The following is a 22,573-nucleotide window of genomic DNA, read 5'->3' as shown; positions in this document are numbered from 1 at the left end:
AGAAGGTGGGAGTGATTCACAACGTCCAGTGCCGCAGAGTCAAGCAAGAGGGCAACTGGGGCGTCTGGTTCAGTCAGTAGAGCATGTGACTCTTGATCTCAGGGTTGTAAGTTCAAGCCCCACGTTGGGCGTGGCTCCGTCGGTTAAGCCTCCAACTTTGGCTTGGGTCATGATCTCGAAGTTCATGGGTTCCAGCCCCGCGTCGGGCTCTGTGCTGACAGCTCAGAGCCTGGAGCTGCTTCCTCTTCTGTCTCCCTCTTCCTCTGCCCCTCCCCCGCTTGCACCCTGTCCCTCTCTCTCTCAAAAATTAATAAAACCATGAAAACAAACAAATAAATAAAATCCAGAAAGAAAGAAAGAAAGAAAGAAAGAAAGAAAGAAAGAAAGAAAGAAAGGAAAGAGGCCAGCTAAGAACCAAGCACTGCATGGAGGAATGGGGTTGTCACTGGTGACCTTGAGATTTGTTTTCGGGGACTGATGGGGGTGGCATCCTCATTAAAATTGGCTCAAGAATTCAAGGAAAGAAATTAGGACAGCAAGACTGTGTGCGTGCGCGTGCGCGTGTTTGGGGAACAGAGAAGGCAGGATCGTATCCAGACGGTATGTGATGTGAGCGTCAAGGGTTTTGCGGTTTACATAGGGGAAAGAGCCTAACTGTTGGGTGATTATTTTTAATATTTTGACAACACATGAAAAAGCACTTCGCGCTGCGCTTGGCCCACGGAGAGGCTGAGTGAATGTGAGTTGCTATTGTTACAACCACACTAGGAGAAACGTTGGCAACTCCTTCTTGCCTACACGCAGCAGAGATCAGAGGGGCGTCCCCCCCCCCCCCCCGCCCCCAGGCTTCCCCTCTCTTGCTCATTAACAGCGGGTGGCACGGCTGGTGGCCAGCAGGGAATCTTTCCTTTGGCCCACGGCCATGGCATGTGGCTTTTAGCCTGGAGGAGAGAAGCCTTTGTTCTTCAAGAGCCTCCGAGGTAGGGTTGAGGGAGCAGAGGTCTGAGCACTGGGGCCATCTGAAGAGAATTCTAGTCCTGCTGGGTTAAGGACAGAAAGGAGTCTTCCCGGAAGACTAAGCCAGGGGGCCCGAGAGACGTGGGCGCCCCCCTCCCCCAGTACCGCGTGGTGGTTTGAGTTGAGAGTTGAAACGTTTTGAGAAAATGCCCGTAGTCTGTAGAACTTGGACTTCTTCCATGCCTCCGCCTCCACACCCCCCTTCACTTACTGGGCCTGCGGGGTGACCATAAACTCTGGGCACACAGGTGGTGTCGCTCATACGTCTCGCGGCTGAGGGTGTCCTTGGCGACACTCTCTGTTCTCAACCTCTGTTTCCAGACGTGACGGACGTCCTGTGCGCAAGGGTGTGTGGGGCATGACTCCTTGGGTTATTTTTGTCTCCTTATTCATTGTTAAACATCTTTTTACCATTTCAACTGTGCAGACTTAAATCCTTTTTCATATAATAATTGTCTGAGCTCAGACGAGCCAGTGGTGTTACTCATTGCTACCGAAACCCGGGAGGTATTTTTATTCTGTGCTCAGATTGGTTTCTGTGCCTCTTTCCAGGCCCTGTAAGCGCCTTAAGATTTCCATGTATCGGGTCAAGCTCTTCTTTAATCAGCCAGAAATTGCAGGACACGCGTGTTTCTTAGCCTCTTCCAAAGTGAGATAGTGTTTATGGGTTTTTTTAAAGCGTATGAATTTATAAACATTTTAAGAGGAGGCAAGAAAAGAGTCCTCTCTCAATAATACTCTCCCTGTAGCTCACATTTTGCTGAATAACTGTCTGCACATGGCTGAGGAAGACCGACGTGCTGTGAGCTGCACGTCTGGGCCTTTGCTGTGGGCGCGGCGGGGACAGGGCCCCAGTGGGACGCGCCAGCTGTGGGCCTCCTGGGTTCCAAGGGCACGGTTGTACCCCCGCAAGGCTGGCTAGCCAATCAGGTCCTCTGGGTTCTCAAGAACAAGTCAGAGGCCTTTGGAGATGGAGAGAGCTTGAGCCCTTCTAGGTTTGCTCAGGTTTCAGACGGGGAGCCCAGTGCATGCGGGTCTGGACAGCGTCAGAGTCAGAAGTTAGGCCTTTGCCTCCAGGACTCTCTGCCCCAAGGATAGGAAAGGCTGGGGAGAGCGCTGCCTGCCTCCGGTCTTCTGGGCAAAGCCCTCTCTGCCCTGCGGTGAGGCCGTTGGTGACAGGTTTGAAGCAGGGACCTTCTCGTGGGAAGGTGATTCAGAGGGAGAGGTCACGAGGCCAGGTCTCGGGGCGTGGGCCGACCCCGTCCAGCACTTGGCTTCTCCCTCCTCCACTCTGATGTCTTTGCAGACACTGGTCCTGGTGCCACCTGGCCCCAAGCATTTGGCATCAATGAAAGGTCCTACGGATGCTGGAAGCTTCAAGGTCAGGGCTACCTGCACGAAGTGAGTGCTGGTACACGCCTGGTCACCACTGACCAGTCAACGGATGGGGCCGTGGATGCAGAAAGTGAAAAGTGAAAAAGAAAGTCACACCCTGCAATGCTTCTCCCCACCTGCTCTGGCTTTTATTACCACCCCCCCCCCCCATCTACCTTGGGGACAGTGCCATCATCACCAACTACGACTGACTCCCTCCCTAGGTTAGCCATGGAAGTAGAGGAAGAGAAATGCCACGACGGCCGCCTATAAAGACTTGCTTTTCGACAGGGGACTAAGTGCCCGTGTGAGACTGCTGGAACCCACCCGACACCCACCCTCCCCTTCCTTCTCAGTAACGGGAGTCTGATGGTACTCGGAGTGGCAAGGTACCGGTTAAAGGACTGCCCCTTCCAGACTCTTGACTCTCTTGTGATGTTCTGCCAAGAGATATCCGTGGAAATATGTTTCAGGAGTTCTGGGAAGTCTCCTTCAAAGGGAGGGGGAACTGCTCTCTATCCCCCCCTGCTTCTTTCTTTCCCTTGCCTGGAATGGGGGTGTCATGGCCGGAGCTCCGGCAGCCATCTTGTTTCAAGAGGGGACTTGGAGGAGAGAAGCAGAACGGAAAAAAAGAAGCATGGTGTTCTGATGACCTCATGAGGTTGCCGCATGTGCCCTGGAATGCTGGCTTTCAGACTTCTTCCATGGGCGAAAATCCAACTTCTCTGTTGTCAGATCTTTACTATATTCGGTGGTACCTAATCCTAACCTTTTCTGTGGTTCAAGATCAGATGAAGACTTCTTAATACAGAGGCTAAAAAAAGTACATGAGTATACACTTGGTGACTGCAAACACCTTTTCTGCTAGCCCTGTGGGATCATAGAAGCACTGAATTATATGGGTTCGGTGAACTCAGATCAGTGGGGCACCCCTCCTTTCCCACACTCACGACATGACTTTTTCACGGTCCCTGAGGGAAAGGGAAGCCCTGGTGAGCAGCCTCAGTTGCCCCACAGAGGAGCCTTTGACACCCAGGCAGCCCCGTGTCCCGCCGGAGCAGTGAGAGAGCTGTTGCCAGGAACGAGAGGTAGCTTTTCCTTTCCTCGCGTTCTGGTTTCTTGGCTTGCTCTCCACTTTAATCCTCGTCGGCATTTCCACTTATTTCTCTATAAAATGAGTAACTTTGCAAGTCAGTTGGAGTTTGGCGGTTTGGAGAAGCGAGTGGGGAGAAGGAGGAGAGGCGAGCAGGGCTCACACCGCCCCTGCGGGTGGTCCAGGCGCTGACTCCCCACCCACCACCCCCCCCCCCCAGCACGTGCAAGCCCCGGATGGGGTGCGGGGCCAAGGAGAGCCCAAAGGCATCCAGAGGGTTGGCTGTACTGTTCCCCGTGGCGTTGCAGAGGCTCACTGTGTATAACAATGGGAAATCTGGGGGGTGCTGGTGGGGGCTCTTGATTTCTGCTCAGGTCATGATCTCACGGTTTGTGAGTTCGAGTCCCGCATTGGGCTCTGGGCTGCTGGTGAGAAGTCTGCTTGGGAGTCTCTCCCTGCCCCTCCCCCTCCCCCCCTCAAAAATAAATGCATCAACATTAAGAAAAAAAAAAAGAGGGGTGCCTGAGTAGCTCAGTTGGTTGAGTGTCCAACTTCAGCTCAGGTCATGATCCCACGGTTTGTGAGTTCGAGTCCCGCATTGGGCTCTGTGCTGAGAGCTCGAAGCCTGAAGCCTGCTTCGGATTCTGTCTCCTTCTCTCTCTGCCCCTCCCCACTTGTGCTCTGTCTCTCTGTCTCTCAAAAACAAATATGTGTTAAAAATTTTTTTAAAAAAAGAAAAAAAAAAGGAAAATCTGGCCCCGTTCCAAGTGGGAGGGGCCCCTTGGCTTCAAAGAAGGGCAGGGCCAGAGCCGTGAGCCCCGTGGGCACCCACTGAAGTGTTGTTGACTCACTTACGGTGTTTGTGGGCAAATCGGATGGCTTCTTTCAAAGTGCAGCCTGACCAGGCACAGCTGGGCTTTTCATCCTCAGAGAGGCTCTCCTTCCCAGTCTCTGGGGGTTAACACTCTTCCAGGGCTTCAGGGGCCTGGAGGCCAAGTTGATCCAGAGTTTTCCAGGGGATGCTCTGGTCGGGCCATGCCCCAGGGGTGGGGATTTGAGAGGTGAGGTCCAGGGAGGTAGCCCCCGGCCTCAGGTTCTCCTCCGGGGACCCCTGTCTTGGTGGCGGGTGAGCACTGGGGGCTGCCTCTATGTCCAGCCATCCCATCCTGCCCGGAACAAATTAGACCTCCTAGCTTGCCCAGCACGGATGCAGGGGAGAAGCTCTCTGCTCTTGGGCGTTCCCGGGACCGGCATAACCTGACAGGTAGGTGCGGTGCCTTCGTGGGAGTGGTTCGCCCTGAACCTGCCTTCCTCTCCCCTGGAGGGCCGCTGGCGTGGGCCTCTGGCCTCGTCGTCCTTGCTTCCTCGTCCTCACCGGCCCTGCTTCAGGCTAACCACCCGGCCTTCAGTTTGGGAGCTGATTTTAAAACACAGAGCCCTACAGAATGACCAGATGTCGCTGATTTGTGGAGTTCACCCGTTTAAAAAAACGAGCGCACAGCCGGCCAGGAGCCTGCCGAGCACCTCCAGAAGCGGCCCTGCCCAAGCCCGTGGGAGTGGAGGCCTCGGGGCCGCAGTTCTGGGCCTCGCCCTGGCAGTGATTAGAATCGCCCAGGAGCTTTCCCAAAACCTGATGCCCTGGCCTCGCCCAAGACTAGTCTTCCCCGTGGGCTGCGGCTCCTGGCGACCCCAGGGCCGGGGCCTCTGCTGGACGGCGGCACAGAGCACGGCTGGGGCAGGTGGGTATTGGGGAGCTGTCCCCCTGGCAGTTCCCGGCCCGCCCCTTCCAGCCGCCCAGCCTGTGGGCTGGGGTCTGCAGCCAGGAGCCCCAGGCCCATCCGGGGTCTGCAGTCATGAGTAAGCCTAGGCAAGTCCTTGTCTGAGCCCGGTCCTCGCCTGTGCCCCAGGCTTACAGGACAGCAGCCGGTGCACGTGGACGTGCAGACCACTTCCGTTCTGAGGCCTGCTCTGGCTTCTGGGTGAATAGCAGGTGACCTCGGACGGTGGGGTCCCAAGGCCCCCTCCCCCTCTTATGTTCCAGTCTTTGCACGGACCCCCTGGCTCCTGGCAGCACTGGTTTCTTGCAGGAGTGCCCCTTTCCTCTCTCGGGTCTCCGTCCCTGTGGCCGTGCTCCCTCCGGCAGGTGTGGCCACCTCCCAGCGCACGCCCAAGGCGCCTTGGCGGTTGTCTCTGGTGTCTGCTTTACCACCCCCGCTGACATTTCACATTCCCCGGCACTTAGATTTCCTTGCAAGGTCTTTCCCCGGTCTGCGCCCCTGTCCTGCTGCAGCGGCCAGCCCGTTTTAACTACCCTACTTTTCCACTGATTTCCTTCCAGACTGTTCCGCGCTCCCCACTTGCAAATCTCCGGCCCACGTGACTTTGGTTTTTCTCCCTGCGTGGTTCCATCCGTGGGGCTAAAATACCCTTGTGGCTATGACCTGGTGGGTCACTTCATCGATGGTCCTCAGGACCCACTGCCCAAGGGTCTCTGGGGGGCCAGACGGACAAGTCCGTGCCACACACGTGCATGTGTGTGTGTGTGCGTGCACGCCCGTGGACGTGTGTGCGTGTCTGTGTCTGCATGTGTGCGTGTTGCAGTCTGTACTTTGCACACCGCGAGCTGTTTCTCCCCTTTCACCTGCCAGCGCTCATTCCCAGTGGGCTGGGTAAGGCAGTTTTCGGCAAGACGAACACCGATCTCCCAGCAAGGGAGCAGAAAAAGTAATTGATTTCAGTGGATTTGGCCCAGGAAAAGAAAGCACAAGTGAGAATTTTACATTACTCTGCTCCAAGGAAGGGAAAGATTTGCTCCAAGAATCTTATAATGATAGTGTTTGGGTGTGGGCACTGCACCCGGGAGCATAAATCATGATGTTTTGATCGGGGGGGGTTACAAAACCAGTTCTTGACTTTGTAGATGTTAATACTCTGTCCTTCGGGCCCTCAGGGCCAGTGACACCAGGGGTCACGGTCAGGTCTCCTGAGAAGACTGGTGGGTCTACAGGCGATCTGGACTGATGCCCAGGCCGTCGGTGGCGGGAACAGGGCCCCGTGTGTCCTCCGACCATACACTAAGCAGGGCAACGCTGGCCACAGTTTCCAAGAGCTGTGAGCCTTGGGGTGCTCCATGGGGAGCTGGGTGCTCCCTGCAGCTCCTGCCTAGGGAGACAGAGAAGGGGTCACCGATGGCACCGCCTGAGCACTGCGTCCATGTGGAAGGGACCCCATCCCTTTGTGAGAAAGCAGAACTCCGGAAGGAGGGGCTGTGGCGCTCTTGTCAACAGCCAAGAGGTAGAGACGGGTACGCGCCCCTCAACGCGTGAGCGGGAGACACAGTGTGGTCTCTCGTACTGTGGAATATCATTCAGCTGGAAAAGGAACGGACAGCGATACCTGCAGCGACGCAGATGAGCCTTGAAAACATTCTGTTAAGTAAAAGAAGCCGGACGCAAAAGGCCCCCCATACTGTGAGATCCCGGCTAGACGAAACGTCCAGAATGGGCAAACCCACAGGGACAGAAAGTAGATTAGTGGTGGCCCAGGGCTGGGGGGCGGAGGGGGGGTCATGGGGGAGACAGGGAGACAGGGGAGTGGATGGCGGAAGGCTGTCTCTGGGCGTGACGAAAATGTTCTGGAAACGGCCGTGGTGAGGGTTGCACAACTCTGCGGATGTGCTGGAAAGATTGAACTTTACACTTCAAATGAGATCCCAGGCATGGGAATGGCTCAGGTGGATTGCGCAAGGCTGACTTGGGAGCCCTCTTGCTTCCTGGACCTGCCGGCTCGGCCCCCTCTTTGTGCCACTGTTGTATTTCAGAACATGTCAGCCCTACTGGTTAGATTCTCATGCTGCCCTGCGGTCCTGGGACAGTCTGTTGTGATGCCCTTTGGCGACAGCTCTTTCTGGAAGAACTGGGTGGAAAAAGAGGCCCCGGATGATGGCGGGGGAGGGGGGGGAGAGGCAGGTCAAAGGTCTGCATGGAGCTACGGCCGGGTCCCTGCAACTGAACAAACCAGCAACAGGAGTGTAGACAGGCACAACATCTCAGCATCGAGGCTCAGGAGTGCGGACCCACATGCCAGCGGGTTTATCCCGAACTGACGTGCAGCTTGGCCGATCACGTCAACTCTTGGCATGAATCTCATTCTTTACGTTTGGAGCCACATATTCTGGACCTCAGAGCACGCAAACGGGTGTCATGGCTCTAAATCCTGGGAGGATTCTAGCCCCTTCCTCACACGGGATATTACTCCCGTCACCATGATGTCTGGAGAGATGATGGCCCAGTGGGTTGAGACACCCTTCCAGAATGTTTTCCGGGTTGGAAAACGGAGGCTATGTGTTGGCTAAACCACGAGCCATCTGTCAGTTCTATACAGCTCCCCGCCTGCTGTCCCCTTCCATGACATTGGTATCAGGCTTCCCTGTCCTTGGGGCTGTGCTCTGGCTGTGATGACGGAGGCCCCTTGGATTTTCCTGCCAAGCCCACTCTCAGGTCCCCAGTATTGGAGCTGAGGGACACTCCCCCTGCTTTGTCTGTTCTGCTCTCCCCAAAGAGGCCCACATCCGATTCCCTGGAGCCGGTGACTATGTTCCCTTACATGGCAAAAAGGACTTTGCGTTATGTGATTAAGTTGAGGGTCTCCAGAGGAGAAGACTGTCCTGGATGATCCAGATGGGCCCTGAATGCGATCACGGGGGTCCTTGCACGGAAAGAGGGAGGGAGGAGGGTGAGGGAAGGAGAAGAGGTGCTGTGCTGCGGGCCTTGAAGATGAAGGGGCCGCCAGCCAAGGACGCCAGGTGCCTCTAACTGCCGGAGAAGACAAAGAAACAGGTTGCCCCCCCGAGAGCTTCTGGAAGGAATGCGGCCCCACCCACGCTCTGATTTTAGACTTCTGACCTCCAGAGCTTTGCGGTACTCGATGGGTGCTGTTTTAATCCACGAAGTTTGTGGTAAGTGTTGTAGAAGCAACAGGAAACGGATGCCTGGTTTTACTACTGGCCAAGCAGGACTCGGGCAAGGCTGAACTGAAGGAGAGCCGTAGCAAATCCTAAGTTACCGGTTCCTGTGGACGCCGGCCTCCCCAGTAGGCGCCTGCCCCGGTCTGTTTTCCCCGGCTCGTTCTCTGCCCCTGTGTTCCAGCTTCTCCAGGAGTCCCCAGTGCTCACCGAGGGGCCGGCCTTGCCAAACCCTGCCCAGTTTGGAGCTTGGGCCCGGTGACCTTGACCTGACCGCGTGAAGCCCGAGCTGGGGGTGGCCTCACCGCTTCCTCTGATGGGATTCTCACACGTGCAGTGACCCGTCCCGACTGCGACCCCCAAGCCCTGTCCTGAGACCCTGGGTTTCCCGCACGCCTTCCCAGGGCGTCGTGGCTCCGGCCCCCCGGCGGCCCACCTGGCCCTCTGGATTTCCTCCTCTGTTGCTTTCGGGCTCTGCCGTGACCTGTGGCTCTGGGTCCCTTCCTCCACATGCCTCAGTCTGTTTGGAGTTTGCTTATCAGCTGCATAAGGAGGCCTGCCGTCTCCTCAGCCAAGGCTCCGCTCTGTCATCGGTCCTAAACTGATGTCTGGGCAGAGCCACCCTCCCTGGTCTGTGGGTGACAGGGCAAGAGCCAAACTCCCTGTCCAGCTGCCTGGAACCCCCTCCAGCCAGCCCCGCAGGCTCCTGTCCCTTCTCGCTCGGAGCCCACACGTCTAAGAGCGTGTCTCACCCCTGCCGGTGGCTCTGAGTTCTCAGCTCCCGGGAGCACCCAGGTCCCACGAGAGCTGGACGAGGTCCCCCCAGCTCTGGGGGGGGGGGCAGACCGACGTCCTCAAATCCAACGCATTCTTGTAGCTTTACCCCAGATACCGTGTTGCCTACCGCTCGGTACCAGGAGCTGGGGAGTCTGGGTATCTTGGCCTTCAGGGAGTTGGCGGTCTCATGGAGGAGACAGATGATCACCAAATGCGCAATTATACAGATCTCTGATTCTGCCGTGACCGGGGGTCTGATGAAAGAGTCAGGTTGTTTCAATGAGATGCCCAGCGCCGTCAGAGCCAGAGGAAGCGTCTGGGAGCAAGTGACGTTTAGGCTGAGAGTTGCGAGGGGGGTGGCGGCGAAAGGCTGTGTGTGCGTGACGGTGGATCCCAAGTGTGTTTGAAGGAGTGGCGTTCACTCACGCCTTCGTTTATTCACTTGGGGAATGCTTACAGAGCTCCCCGGCATCAGGCCCGCCACGTGCCGCGTGGCTGGCGGTCGTGGCTCGTGTCCAGAGCGGAGGCACGGTATTGTGCGGGCCAGCGTGGCAGCGGGAACAGAGGCCCATCAGAAGAAGACTTTGGAGGCCACATTCCCAGGACTGGAGGCTGATGGAAAGGGCGGGATGAGGGCCTGGGGAGGGTCACGGTGACCCCTGTTTTGTGGGGCACGAGCCACCCGTGGATTGTGGGGTCCTCGAAGGAGAGCAGAGGGCACAGGGAGGAGGCGAGTTGTAGGGGGCCAGAGAAACGCGGTTCCTCCTTGGATGGTGCACACCTGTCCGTGCACGTGGCCCCAGAGGTGGGACGAGGGTTTGTGGGGTGCGGCAGGGGGAAGGCGAGCCTTTCTGGAGAACCCTGGTGGGGTCGTCGGGCAGCAGCAAAGTTCTTTAAACCCACACACAAATGCAGGGGACAGAAGCACGCATGCTCCTCCCTTGGCGGCTGTGGGTGCCCAGCCACATCCTGGGGCCCCTCCCCCCGAGGTGCCTGCCTGCTGGTGGTGGTGTGGGGGATGGGGAACTCATGAACATACCGGCAGGGTCCTGCTTATGTCTGTGTGCTGACAAGGACGTTCTCTGGTCTCAGGTGTGAGCCTGTCCTGCCCACGGGTTGGGCTGAGGACGGTGAGTTGGAGTGACCCCCAACCAGTGGGGACCGTGGTCGGTAGAGAAATGCCTCAGGCCCCTCTTGCCTGCTTGGGACAACTCTGCGGTGTGTCCTCTTTGGTCTCTCAGTGGGGCCCGGGAGGACGGGCCTCCCATAAAAGTCCCTGTCTTCCCTCCTCTCCTGTGCTTCCAGGGACCATGACCCAAATCACCTGTTTGCATGCAGATCCTTGCCTTAGGGTCTGTTGTGAGGAAAGCCAACCTCAGGCATTCGTGAAAGTTCCCCTTGCACACGAGGGTCAGTTATGTCCACTGGGGAAATTGATAAGGGTGTGTTATGTCCACTTCACTGAAAAATTAATGAGGGCATGTGATTTTTTAAAATGGGAAATGTTATCCCGGCAGTAATGCTGTGCGATGCATTTCATTCCGATATAAAGAGTCCAATTTATTCACCGTGGTCGTTGGATGATAACAACGCGTCTGGAGTTAGGTTTTGCGGACACTCAGAAACTTGTTCCTGAATGAATTTGCCCTCTGAAGTTGCTGCAAAGCTCCGTATGCCCATCCGGCGCTGATGGAGCTTGGGGGGAGGAGGGGGTCAACCCAGCCCGGATCTGTTTGAGGTGGGGTGACCTTCCCACACGTTCGATCACCGCGTGGAGAGGCCGTCGGCTCGGCTGAGCCTGCACCCAGAGGCAGCTCTCGTCCGGGGCGTGAACACGACCCTTCCCTCTGTTACGCCCCCGCTGGTCTCTCCCGCAGGGTGAGATCTGAAGCGGGTTCCAACACGTAGGGAGCAGCTGCTGTGGGGAAAGCAGGTGCCTCCAAAGGCCCTCTACCCTGGAGCCCGAGGCTGGCAATCCACACGTGTTGGGCCCAAAACATTTCTAATCCGCAGCGGGGGTGAAGTAAGAAGGCGGGTGCTTTTGCCGCGGCCCCGCTCAGAGCCAAGGGCGGGCAGAGCTCTAGTCTTAGCCTTCCTGTTGACGCTCCAGGTCGTGATGTAATTGCCGCCCGATGCAGAATCCACCGCAGGTAGCTGGACAGAACATCGTTGATTGCATTTTGCCTGAAGTGGCCATTGACTGACGGTGGCTGGTCTGGTAGGCAGCACGTGGGTGCCTGCTGGCCGCCCCGCTGCTCACCTTCCCTGGCGACGGGACAGCAGCTCACCCCTTGTGGGGTCCCAGGTGGGCGGGAGGGCGGCGGGAGAGGCAGGGGACAGCAGGTCGTACAAGGCGACAGAGAATCCCAGATCATCCGTTTGTCCTTTTGTTAAGGGCTGATGGCCCCACCCCCCGATGAATATTATTTGTTAATAAACAATAAAATTATTTCTGTATTTTAAGACAGTGTGCTGCCTTCACAGAGCCTGACGTGGGGCTCGAACCACGAGCCATGAGGTCACGACCTGAGCCGAAATCAAGAGTCGGATGCTTAACCAGACTGAGCCACCCAAGTGCCTCCGCTCAGGTGCTCTTAACCTGTGTGGTCCCCCGAGTCTGAAGAACAGGGTAGAAACCACCTTGTGCCGGAGACTGTGTGCTGTGTGGTCTCTGCAGGACGCGAGCCATTGAGGGAGCGGCCTCAGAGGTGCTCCGATTTCCTGGCAACCGGCTTGGCTGCCACCAGGGTATCTCGTGACAACGTTATTAGTATTTCCGACAACACCGAGAACGAAAGTAATAACGAGAAGCACTCACGTTTTGTAAGGCCTCCTAACATCCGTGGTTCATGTGATGCCGGGAATGACTGGCTGGGTATCTTTGTCCTCGGTCTGCCCACGATGCAGCTGAGGTCCGTGGACGTGAAGGTAGACGAGGAGGCTGGGCTCTGCCTCAAGTCCTGGTTCGGAGCCCACTTTGGCGACAGTGGCTCTTCTCCCTCGCACTGTGCATGCAGGGAACAGTAGGCATGGGAGCCGGCCGGGGCTCCACCACCGCCCCCCCCCCGCCCCGTCCTCGGCTGGTCCCCGAGAACCCAGCATCAGGTGGCCAACGTGCAGCCTTGGGGTCCCTCCGCCATTTCATCAGAGGCTCACACAAACCCCCAGCAGGGGACTTGCAGCCCGCCTTGTGCGCCCCATTCCATTTGCCTTCCCAGGCAGCCCGCCTCACCTCAGGGGTCTCCTGGGCATCTTCTTCCAGCCTTGGCTGCCCCCCTGGGTGCCCCTGTGCTGTGGCTTCGACCCCCGGAATAGGTTTCTTTGGGAGCTGGCGTTGCCCAGCATTGGAGGTGTTCATAAGGAAGCTGGATCTCCCAGATTCTGCCATCACACAGATTCTGTGCACCTGCTATGGTCACAGTGTTGGTGTGTCCAACCCCCACCCCCATTCGTATGTTGAAATCTTAATGCCTGATGTGGTGGTGTGGGGGGCGGGGGCCTCTGGGAGATGATAAGGTCACAAGACCAGAGACCCCAGAGCACCCTTGGGCCCTCTGCCACCTGAGGACCCCTCGAGAAGCGGCCACTATGAGCCAGGAAGCGGGCTCTCCCCAGACACCGAATCTGCCGGCGCCTTGATCTTGGACTCCCGGCCTCCAGAACCGTGAGAAATGCGTGTCTGTTGTTTATCGCTCTCTGGTCTGCAGTGTTTTGTTAGAGCAGCTCGAACTAGACCAAGATAGTACCTGTTTATATCTTCAGCCTGGGGCCCTGCTTGGTGGGAGGGACAAAGAAATTGACCTCGCGAGTTGATAAACCATGGCAAAAAATGGGGCTATTTCCCCCTCTCGAACTTTGAGGGCCTCTTCTTGGTTACAAGGCCTGGGATTTATGCAAATACACACAGGGCCAGCCTCTCTCTGCCCTCGTCTGCCTGAGCCACCTTCCCGGCTCAGTCCCACCCCTCTTGCTCTGTTCCGCTCTGTTCCCATCTCTGTCTCATCGGCGGGGGACCACCGGGGACGCCGGGGGGCTGTGGTCTGAGCCACGGGACCTTCTCCTGTCTACCTTGGGCCGTTTCCAGGTTTCACTGGGCCCTCTGAGGTCTTGGTCCTGCCTGTTTTGGGGTGTGTGTGGGTGCAGGGGGACCCTCAGGGGCTGGCCGGGCAGGGGCCGCGGGAGGGTGCTACAGACGGAGTAAAAGAAACGCCCCAGGAAGCAGAACTTCCGTCTTAACTCCTCAGGCTTCCAGGCCCGGGACTGGCCAGCCGGATACACACCCACCACCTGAAGTTCCCGTAGCTTCTCGAGAAGGAGTGGACCCTAAATGATGCGTCTGCAGACACAGGGCGACGTCGTGGAATTTCCCACCTTAAGACTTTTGAGACCATGCGGCCTAAGTATCCGTGCTTTGACCACCCTGCCCTCTCCAACCCCGGTGTCCCCCTTGGGAAATTCCTCTTTCCTGCACGTCTGCTCCAGAACAGTGAAATCCCCGTGGTCCCCGAGGCCCGTTGACGGGTGCTGGCGTCTGTCGGGAAGCAGCGTGAGCCCCGGGGCCTGGCAGGAGCACGGCCCCTGGAGAGGTGGCAGGGCTGGGAACGCAAAGCCAGCTTCGCTGGAGTTGAAAATGGAATCCACATGCAGCCTGCTCTTCTCGGTAGTGGGGACTCGTGGCAGAGAGCAGCCACAGGTAAAATAATGATCTGTTTTGAATGCACCCTTTATGCCCAGTGGCGCCACATTCCCGACGGTATCTGACCCGGGCGAGGATGGCCCTGTCTGTCCTCCGGAACACGTCCAAGGGGACACAGTCAGAAGACGGAGGTGTGATGGGGGTGAGGGGGGGCGAGGAGGTTGTCAGTTCAGCTCGTGACATGGAGACAGGACAGCGCAAGCCAACTTGTAGGCGGACGGGGACAGTTCCCTGCAACTGTGACTCTTCCTCTCTCTCTGTGTCACCAAGTGCAAAGGAAAAGCCACCGGCCATTTCGGCAGATTCTGGGCAAAGGCCGGGGGTGGGGGTGGGGGGTGGAAATCATCGTCATGAACATTTGTTTTTCGAACAATAAGGCACGATTTGGGGATTGGCGGCTGACCATCCCGTGTTTATTTGAAGCGTGGTGGAATCTTGAATGCAGCATTTATTCAAAACCTGTCTCGGCGGAAAAAAAAAATATTTGGTTTACCGGGGGCCGTGCTGGGGGAGGGAGAATTCCAGGAAACCAAAACTGGGTTTCGACATCTCTAGTCCAAACAGTTGGGGAACCACTGGTTTCGGCGTCTGTCGGGGACTGCGTGACCTCACTGTGTTGGATGCGGCGTGACCACACAGCCGGATGCTTTGTTCCTTGGGGGAGGACTCCTTGCTATTTCTTTACCCGGAGGGAAGACACCCATTGCACATCTTAGAATTTAGAAGGTAGGGAAAGCAATTGTCGAGATGTAATACCAGACTTTAGGGAATTTATGGTGGTCAACTGGAATTTATTTGAAGACTCTGAATTCATCAGCATCGTCCTCTCTTTTCTGACCAGCGTGCCCTGTCTTGGAGACAGAGACGCCTCGCTGCCTGGCTCCAAAGCCCTGACGACGAAAGCCAGCCGTGAGGTCACCGGCTGGCTGCTCCCAGGGGCAGATTTATAGCCCACGTGGGGACCGCTTAATTCAGATCTGTCACCCGGCTGCATGAGCACACTCACTGATCTCACGCTGATGTTTTCAGCGCACAGGGTGCTGGGTGAGGTCCAGGGAAATGGAGCCGTGAACGCCGTGGCCAGATAGCGGCCGCTCTAGGCTGGGGGTTCAGGAAAACGACCTCACTTGTTTTCTTTCCTCCTCGGTGACATTGGGGGGCATCGGCTGCTCTGACAACTTGCTTGAGGGCGTCCAACACACCTGTCAGCTACTTCTCGGATGCCCGATGTCCGAAGGGAGGCGGAGGGGTTTTGTGGAGGAATCTCGGCATTCAGACTTGCAATTGACCGTCTCCTTGCTCCCAGGCTGACGTCCTTGGTTAGCACTTCCATGGCCTCGCGTCCCCAGAGCAAGCGTGCCGTAAGCCCCTCGCTTCTCAAACACTCTGTGCACAGGAGACACCTGGAGACGCCTTGGAAAAACCCCAACAGTTCCAGAAGTCCGAGCGACCGACGAGCTCCCTGCGATGCCACGGTTGCTGGTCCGGGGACCTCACTCTGAGCCGCCAGGCCCTAAACCCCTTGGACTCCAGGAGACTTCTAGAACTGGCTCCTGATACCGTTTCCTCGGTGACACAGTGCTATACGCACATTGGGTGCTGGGAGACACTTCTCTGTGCTCTGACAGGTCAGCATATAGACATAACCGTCCTGGCCCAGATGATCGTAGCGACGTAGGCAGGCCAGGTCTGAGGACCCAGAGGGGACCCCGTACGACCAGCCAAGAGGGTCCTTCGCTATGTGTAGGACAGAAATCAAATGCGACCTGGGAGGGAATGAGAGCAGAGGTTATTGAAGATACAGAGAGAGAGAGAGAGAGAGCGTGCCCTCGAGCAGCTAGAAACAGATGGTCTGGGAGACTCCAGAAAGGAAGAAGACAGAGAGTCTCCACTTTGTTTGGGGTCTGGGGTTTTTACTGAGGATGTGGCCTGGTGTGTGTCCTCTTAGGCATCCAGGGACTGGTTAGAACAGGGACAGGAGTCCAGGTGTCCTTCATAAGTCACCTATTCCTCGGGGCCAGGGGTCTTGGCATAGAGATGTCTAACGCCCGTGGTCTGGAATGGGCATATGATGGCTTCGTCCGGTCCTCCTCGCCCGCCCTTCCTTACATGTCTCTTGCGTTAGAAGACTCTAAAGGAGTCATTAACTCCTCATCCCTCACGAGGAGGATGTACATGATTTGCCTTCTGAGGCATGTGTGAAAGGGGGCTGCAGGTCCCAGAAGGATAGGAGGAGGAAAAGGAGACAAAAGATTGTTATGGAGTCCTCAGTTTCCCTATCTCAGTAGAACCCTGGATGCAGGGCAGGGTCCTATTTGGAAGGAGGGAAGGAAAGATCGACTGACCCGTCAGCTAGGAAGGCAAGATAGGGGACTGTGACATCCGGAGGCAGGAAGCCACAGAGGGGAAACTGAGACTCAGAAGGCAGAGTGAGGAACTCTGTGCACAGAAGGTGGAGAACAGCAGGTTCCACCCAGGAAGGGGAGCTGCGTGGGGAGGACCAGGCCGAGAAGACCTTGCTTCCTTGGGGACCCCCAGGGGGTCCCAATCCGTCACCACTGTACCCAGGGGCTGGCGGCACACGGCGGATTCTCAGCCAAGGCGTCTTGAACAGATGCAGGGCAGCCAGAGCAGGAATATGACACGAGCAGACCCGATCAGCGTGTGAAGCTCGGACCAGCTGGGTGGCGAGCAGGTGCCGGTCGTTAGAGGGGGACTTCGTGACTGGTTCTCCTCATGCCGGAGTTCTGCTCCCAAGCAGGGTGATCGTAGGACGCCTGGTGGAGAGAAGGCGTGTGGCGATTGGGCTCAGTGTCTGGGTCTCTGGGTGAGCAATCGTGGTAGGGGGCTTGGTGCAGACGCTGGGGGCTATCGGCTGTGGAGCCCAGGGAATGTAACCCAGCTTTGGGGGGTTGGACGGTACTGGGCTTCGAACCAGGCGGCTGGCCCCTCCTGGGTGTGCGAGTCCAGATACGTGGTCGGAGCTGCTGCTGGGATGGCCCGGGGCACCTGCAGCCTCCCCTGGGGCCTTCATAAACTGGAGCACCATCGTGAGGACGGAGAAAGCTTGTATTGTGGGGTCTAATTCCAGCCTTCGGGAAAAGTGCAGAGAATAGCACAGAGAAATTCCTGCACCCTTCGAGTGAGTCAACAGTTGTTAGAACTTTGTCCTATTTGCTTGACATCTTTTCTCTCTGGCGTATCTCTCTATACATAATCTCTATGTATATTTTTTCATATATGTTTCATCTTTGTATGTATCTTAGAGATGTGGAATAACTTTTGGCTCTTTACATGTCTGTTCATATATATACAGTGTAATCTATATACTATATACAGTATATCTATGCATATCCAGTATGCCTTTTCTTAGATGTTATATAATCTGTCTCTATATATTTCTCTCTATATTATACATATACAGTATAATCTCTATGCATATATCCATATAGATATATATAGAGAGAGAGAGGGAAAGAGAGAGAATAATATATGTGTTTATCTTTCCACGTGCATAATATGACCTCTGTGCTATGGGCTGAATGTTTCTGTCCTCCCCAGACTCCTATGTTGAAACCTGATGTCCCGTGTGATGGCGTCTGGAGGTGGGGCTGTTGGGAGGTGAGTAGGTCAGAAGGGTGGAGCCCCCCTGAGTGGGATTAGTGCCCTAATGAAAGGGATCTCACAGAGCTCTGTCGCCCCCTGTGGGGACACAGTAAGAGGGTGTCCCTGCTGCCTGTGGACCAGGAAGCAGGTTCTCACCAGGCCGACCTGCCGACCTGCCGTTACCTTAATCTGGTCTCCCAGACTCCAAAACAGTGGGAGATACATTTCTATTGTTTTGTTTTTTTTTAATGTTTATTTATTTGGAGAGGAAGAGAGAGAATCCCAAGCAGGCTCCGGGCTGTCAGTTCAGAGCCCGAAGTGGGGCCCGAGCCCATGACCATGAGATCGTGATCTGAGCCAAAATCCAGAGTTGGACGCTCAACGGACTGAGCCACCCAGACACCCCTACATTTCTATTGTTTGTAAGCCAGTCTGTGGTACTCTGTTACGTCAGCCTGAATGGACCAAGACACTCTGTCTCTATATATGTACATATGTATATATCTGTCTCCGTCTCTGTATATCTCTATGTGTGTATATGTATACATATGTCTCTGTCTCTGTATTTCTCTCTATATGTATATGTATATATATGTCTCTGTCTCTGTATATATATATGTATGTATATGTATATATGTTTCTGTCTCTGTATATACATTTGTATATGTATATATATGTCTCTGTATATCTCTCTGTATGTATATGTATATACGTGTCTCTTTATCTATATATCTCTATATATGTATATATATGTGCATATATGTCTCTGTCTCTGTATATCTCCATATATGTGTGTATATGTATATTTCTGTCTCTGTATATCTCTTTGTGTGTATATGTATATTTATGTCTCTGTCTCTGTATATCTCTCTATATGTATGTGTCTGTATATATATATATATATATATCTGTATATCTCTCTCTATATGTATATATATGTGTCTCTATCTCTGTGTATCTCTATGTATACGTTATATATGTCTCTGCATATCTCTCTATATGTATGTATATGTATATATGTCTCTGTCTCTGTATATCTCTATGTGTGTATATGTACATGTATATATATATAATATATATATACACACATATGTGTATGTCTCTGTATATCTCTATATATGTATGTATATGTATATATCTGTCCCCGTCTCTGTATCTCTCTCTCTCTCTGTGTATATGTATACACATATGTCTCTGTCTCTGTATATCTCTCTATATATGTATATGAATATATATGTCTCTGTCTCTGTATCTCTCTCTTTTTGTGTATATGTATATATATGTCTCTGTCTCTGTATATCTCTATATATGTATGTATATGTATATATGTTTCTGTCTGTATATACATTTGTATATGTATATATATGTCTCTGTGTATCTCTCTGTATGTATATGTATATATGTGTCTCTGTATCTATATATCTCTCTCTATATATATGTGTATATATGTCTCTGTCTCTGTATATCTCCATATATGTGTGTATATGTACATCTCTGTCTCTGTATATCTCTTGGTGTGTATATGTATATATATATATACATATGTATATATGTCTCTGTATATCTCTATGTGTATATATGTATATATATGTCTCTGTCTCTATATGTCTCTATATATGTATATTTATGTCTCTGTCTCTGTATATCTCTCTATATGTATGTCTGTATATATATAAATATATATATCTGTATATCTCTATATGTATATATATGTGTCTCTATCTCTGTGTATCTCTATGTATACATTATATATGTCTCTGCATATCTCTCATATGTATGTATATATGTCTCTGTCTCTGTATATCTCTATGTATGTATATGTATATATATATATGTCTCTATCTCTGTGTATCTCTCTATATATGTTTATGTTATATATGTCTCTGTATATCTCTCTATATGTATGTATACGTACATATGTCTCTGTCTCTGTATATCACTATATATGTGTGTATATGTATATGTATATCTCTGTCTCTGTATACATCTTCACATATATGTGTAATATGTCTGTCTAGTATCTGTTTTCATTCCCTTACATCACCATCGTACATTCATGAAAATTGGGAGACTTTACTGCAACCTAGTCTCTAATCCTCTGTCCATATTCAAATTTAACGCCCCTTTTTAAAGCTAAATGTGGTTAATATTTAGCATGACTCCCTGACACAGTTGCCACTTCAACCATCGATGAACTTGCTCAAATAAAAATGATGGTGGGTAGTCACATGACCAGGAGGACATGAAGGGGCCAGGTTCTCTGTGGCCCTTCCCCCCGTGCATCAGTGCAGCTGGATGTTTGGTCCCTGGTCCCTGCCCTTGGGAGTATCCTTCTCGGGACAAATACGGGAGGCTCTTTGCATGTGTCTCCCCCACTGAAAAGATCTGGAAGGTTTGAAAAGGTTGGAAGTAATTACTCATCCAGAGATTACTTCCTTTGGGGAACAGAAGGACGCTTTTGGGGGGAAGCTGTAGCCACTGTAAAAATAAAATACAGTAAAAATAAATGTAAAAATACAGTCCTACAAGTGAGCAGAACTTTCTTGTAGTTTATAAAAGAATGCCCGTTATGGTTACCGTGTTTGCCAGTCCAGGATCCTGCCAGGAACGTGGCATTCACTTGTCATGACCACAATGATATAGAGGGGGCATTCTTTTAACTGTCTTCGGTAAAGCATAAAACTAGAACCAGCCGCTGGCATGAACATCTGCAGACGTGGAGTCCCCGGCTCCTTTCCATCAGTCAGCAAACCAAACCCCGAACCACCTGACCTGGGCCAACGGCACATGGCTGGCTGGGAGCAGGGCTGCGAGGGGCTGTTTCCAGGTCTGCAGTGACCAAGCACTGCCACCCCTGACCCCAGCCTGCCCGGAGCCTGGTATTCCATAGCGCCCGGTTCTCTGCTCCTGAATCTGGTTTCAGACTCTGCTCGTGTGGTAAAAGGCAGAGTTCTGGCCATGCTCTTGGACTGTGAGTTTAATTATAAAATTTGCCCTAGCTGTGAAGGAAGGAAAGCCTCCCAGCTAAATTAAAGTCAGGTTTCGACTGGGTCAGCCTGTCTACCCACAACTGAATAGTAATTCTTTGTCCAGAGTGATTCCGGTCACCCCAACCTCAGAGCCCTTTGTGGGGCTTCATCTCTGCAGACCAGTGTGGGGCGGATAGGGCCCGTGAGCCGATGATGGCCCGGCTACACTCTGGGCCCTGAGCCAGGGCGGGATTTAGACCAGAGCCTCCTGCTTGACCTCAGGCTAAGAGCTCCCGTGTCGTGGTCCTCCGGCTCAGGATCACGAGCAAGATGGAGACGTGTTTTTAGCCTGCCTTTTATCTGAGAAAAAAAAAATTTTTTTTAGGGGCGCCTGGGTGACTCCGTCGGTTGAACATCCGACTTCGGCTCAGGTCATGATCTCATAGTATGAGTTCGAGCCCCGCATCGGGCTCTGTGCTGATGGCTCAGAGCCTGGAGCCCTCTTCGGATTCTGTGTCTCCCTCTCTCTCTGCCCCTCCCCCGCTCGCACTCTGTCTCTCTCTCTCTCTCTCTCAAAAATAAATAAACATTAAAAAAATTGAAAAAAAAAAAAACCTTTTAAAATGCTTATTACACTTTTTACCTCCCAGTAAGATGCCCCAGGTGCTTTGTAGGTAACTAGGAGACACTAGCAAATTAAGTAAGCCTGGCTTGGGTCACCCACTCGATTTTTCGACGGGCGGCCTTACAGGTGGTCCCACCTTCCTAAGTGTGCTTTGAGAGTGGTAATGGAAACAAATATTCCCGCAAGACAAGAAGGACAAGAAGGCGAAGCTCACCGTGTGGAAGAAGTCAGCTGAGGTGACCCGGCTGGTGAGGGGACCGGAGCCAGGCTGTTTCGGAGGCCGCCCCGGAGGTCGCCATCCCAGAGGTCACCTCCTCAGAGGCCAGCATGGTAGGACGTGGGGAAAACCTCTAGCGGGCATCCCTAGTTCCAATTTTTGACTTTCTCGCACACAAATCTGTGCTTCTTCCCCGTGACAGACTTTCAGACTCCTGGCTTCGGCCACCACGCCTGCTTCCGTCCTCCCTGGGGGAGCCCTTCCCAAACGCGGGCTCCAGGCCTGCCCTGCCCACCCCTCCCGAGCACGTCCACATCCCACCGGCTTTTACCCGTTTGTATCGCTGTCAGCTAATGAGTGGTGGGTCCGCAGGGAGGATCCGAACTCTAGCTGGTGCCAGCCAGAGTGCAGTGGGCATCCAGGGTGGAGGGGGGACCGTGTGGCAGGCAGTAGAAGGTGGCCAGAGCTGCTGGCGTCGGGGGTGGGGGTGGAGGAGCGAGTGGTGGGGGGCAGTGGGGGTTGTGCGTCCGGGCAGGCAGGAGCACGCTGGGGAGTTCGGGATCAGGGGAGAGGACCTCCAAGAAAGGTCGAGTGAAACCCTAGTTCCTGCCTCACAGCCCTGCCTGGGCGTCCCGGTACCAGCCTGGATGGCCCATAGGCACAGGTGAAACCACCCAGAATACCACCGGACAGGAAGTCCCATCACTCGGACTTCCTTCCTTCCTTCCTTCCTTCCTTCCTTCCTTCCTTCCTTCCTTCCTTCCTTCCTTCCTTCCTTTCTTTGTTAATGTTTATTTATTTTTGAGAGAGAGAGAGAGAGAGAGGCAGAGAGAAGAGGACAGAGGATCAAAGCAGGCTCAGGGCTGACAACAGAGAGCTCCATGGGGGGCTCGAACTCATGAACCACGAGATCATGACCTGAGCTGAAGTCACATGCCTAACCGACTGAGCCCCCCAGGTGTGCCCCCGTCACTCAGGACTTTGTGTGTGGGGAACCCAGGGTCGAGAGGCCAGATGCAGCCCTGCAAAGGCCTTGCTCCTCCTCGCCTCTCCCTTGTCTCTAGGGTTCCCTGGGGGGGGGCAGGGAGGGGCAGGTGGTGGGAGGTCTCCTTCCGGTTCCGCCCACCGACCTTCTCCCCCAAGCTCCACATGAGGCTGTGACAGGTCTGCAGGCTCCAGGCCAGAGCTGGGCCCACCGAGGCCCTTCCGCCCTCCTTCCCTTCCTTCTTCCCCTTC

At 54.1% G+C, this 22,573-nt stretch overlaps 1 long non-coding RNA gene across 2 annotated transcripts; it reads left to right on the top strand.

The window, feature by feature from the left end:
• Window positions 1-14,272: 14,272 nt before the first annotated feature.
• On the top strand, window positions 14,273-21,805 carry LOC123379850. Of its 2 annotated transcripts, XR_006584765.1 has the most exons (4): window positions 14,273-17,062; window positions 17,482-17,541; window positions 21,247-21,450; window positions 21,540-21,805. It is a non-coding gene; the product is annotated as an uncharacterized LOC123379850 (long non-coding RNA). The 2 variants fall into 2 exon arrangements; XR_006584766.1 differs by having other exon boundaries at window positions 21,247-21,805.
• The last annotated feature ends 768 nt before the right edge of the window (window positions 21,806-22,573 follow it).

This window comes from Felis catus, chromosome C2, assembly GCF_018350175.1.
Source record: "Felis catus isolate Fca126 chromosome C2, F.catus_Fca126_mat1.0, whole genome shotgun sequence".
Taxonomy (NCBI): domain Eukaryota; kingdom Metazoa; phylum Chordata; class Mammalia; order Carnivora; family Felidae; genus Felis; species Felis catus.
The sequence above is the reverse complement of the archived record's forward strand: the minus strand, read 5'-3'. Positions and strand labels throughout refer to the sequence as shown.